Source organism: Narcine bancroftii, chromosome 13, assembly GCF_036971445.1.
Source record: "Narcine bancroftii isolate sNarBan1 chromosome 13, sNarBan1.hap1, whole genome shotgun sequence".
Classification (NCBI taxonomy): Eukaryota; Metazoa; Chordata; class Chondrichthyes; order Torpediniformes; family Narcinidae; genus Narcine; species Narcine bancroftii.
The window spans coordinates 33,036,291-33,038,809 of record NC_091481.1 but is presented as its reverse complement, the minus strand read 5'-3'; the positions used below and the strand labels follow the sequence as shown (position 1 = coordinate 33,038,809).

General features: G+C 39.8%; 1 protein-coding gene across 1 annotated transcript in view; it reads left to right on the top strand.

The window, feature by feature from the left end:
- Positions 1 to 1,676, top strand: part of st8sia1 (ST8 alpha-N-acetyl-neuraminide alpha-2,8-sialyltransferase 1) — a 30,595-nt gene extending 28,919 nt beyond the window's left edge. The window contains exon 5 of the mRNA XM_069909936.1: positions 1 to 1,676. This exon is cut by the window's left edge and continues 1,195 nt beyond it. The gene's annotated coding sequence lies outside the window, so the exon portion shown is untranslated.
- Positions 1,677 to 2,519: the final 843 nt, after the last annotated feature.

Below are 2,519 nucleotides of genomic sequence, written 5' to 3'. Positions count from 1 at the left end.
TGTGGTCACTCAGGTACGATTGGTACACCTGATTATTTTTCCCACGATAGATGTGCTATTGAACTCGGAAAAAAAAGACAGAAGCCCATTAATATAATTTACAAGAAACTGACAGCAATTGAATGCATTTGTTTACTTCATGGGCTACACATCACAATTTGGAACTTCAAAAGACTGTTTTGTACCTCTCTCAAACCTGGGATAAGCCTGATTAAGGACTGAGTGCAAGGACTTGCTATAGATTGGTATTCACATTGGAATTGAACAGTTGCAACCAATCTTATAATCTCCAAAAGCACGTAGGTGGGGAATAGCAAAATTGCTCTCATTATTACCCATCTCTGCTGTCGATTCAGGGGAGTCCAACGTTACTCCTTACATTTAATCGGTTGTGCAGCCTATATATTCAGCAAGTTATAATTCAGGCTTAGAACGGGAACTAGTTGTTTCACATCATACGGCTGATGAGTAGAACAACTCTTTGATCTCCTGACTTGAACCTGTGGCAGTCTTGCCTTCACTTTTCGATCATGTATCTTTGGTGGAGAAAGACCCGTCAGTATAACAGCAGAGGTAAGGTTTATTGGATTATAAAAACACTTTCTGACTCCGGTTCCAAGGCTATTTTCGACACATTCAGTGCGGAAATTTTTGTGACAATATTTTGAAGGTTACCGTTTGTAGCAAGTCCATGACAAATTCTGGAAATATAGGACTTTCAGAAGATCTTTCCGTAGCTCCCTTCTGGTAAAGACAATCTGCCTTCTCTGCTCTATTTTCTTGTGTAGATATCGGAAATAAAAAAGAATCTAGGAACGTTCTGGTGAGGCATCCAGGTAGCGGGATATTAGATCCTTGTGACTTTTGTAGTCACTTTCATGGTTATGTCTCAGAAGGATTTCCTGAAACAGGTTTTGGCTTTGCCAAATCTGTTGTCAATTTGTAAATAATTATAAAGGAGATAATCTGAATGGCTTTTGTGTCTTTGTCACTTGAACAAGTTATGCTGAAATCTTCAATGGTCCCCTTCAGGAAACTATCCCGTTCTAGACACTCGCATTTGTCATCTCTTGGTTTTATTATTTTTGCTTGGGTTGGTAGAGGAAGTGATTGTCAGTCTTTGTCCCAGAAGACAGTGGGGAATGTTGGGTTTCTAACGTAGAAGCCCATTTCTTTCCAGAATGAACCCTCAGTGAGCTGGTGTGTTATTGAGAGACACATTTGGAAAGGGTCAGGAATTGGGCTGTTGGGTAAAAGGAGAATGCTTCTCTCCAGGTCAGCACTCAGTCCCAATGTCAGAACACTTCCTTCCTGAATGGTAAAACTAAGTTACAGGAAGGAAATATAGGGTCCAGTGTGTCTGGATGGGGAAGAGGTAAACTCGAGACTGTGCATGAAACAAAATAGGGACAAACCCATGTGAATGGATATAATAACAGCACAGACAGTGAATGCTCGATGGGTGTTGTCTGTCAAATGCTTAAAGTCGAGAGCCTTGTTGTCTATTTGAAGGTTTTAGTTATAGATCTTGTGCATTGCTGTGGATGGGTAATGGCTGAGTAATCTGCTTTAAACTGGGTCAAAGTGAGACCATTGAAAAATAAAATGTGAAAAAAAAAAATTTCCGAGCATCCATCTCTCCACTATGGTTATCACTGCTGGTTAGCAGAGCATCCACGGGGTTCTGTCGCTTCGCCATGTGGCCAAACAGTAAGGCTGGACGACGACAGAGAGAACACGGGGCGGGGATGGGGATGGGGGGGGTGAATACTCAGCAAGTTTGGCAGCATCCGTGGGTGGAGAAACAAGAGCTAATGTTTCAGTACACCGGAATTCGTAATGTGTGCGGCAGCGATTCTTCATGTGCCGAGCACTCATATTTAATGTTTTTTTAAAGGGCCGATTAACAGTGTTATGTTTGCTGTGTTGACAGTACGTGTATGAGCCAAATGTTGCAGTTGTATAATGTGAGAACACTTTAGCTACTTGGTCTGTTCTTTGTTGAACAGCTGATATAATTTGACCTGGATTCCTATCTGACTACCTCAGGTGTGTGAAAATGACTTCTAACTGCCTTAATTATTTTTTTTTCTGTCTGGAAAAAAAAGGTGCAAATCTGAGATGAAATTAGAAAGGAAGAAGGGTCAGACTTTTAAAGGTCGAAATTTGAACTGCGTGGGCTTTGCATTAATGCTGGTTCTCAATTCAGAACATTTCCACTGACCTTGTTCTTTTCTAATCTGAATGTTTGGAGTTTTCTGTCCTTCCTTCAGATCTATACTTCATTTTTTGTTACCACAAATGTTTGACTGAAAACATTTAAACTATATTTATTTCAAATCTTAATGAGTCCTGTAACAACTTAATCAGTAATGCCATGTGTTAAGTCTCTAGAGTTCAGTCATAGAGATATAAGACTGACATTTGCACATATATTCCTTAATAGTCCTGTTAATGAGATTTCTGTTTTAGGACAATGCAGCCTAAATACTTTCAATTCTTTAGATTTGTAAATCAGA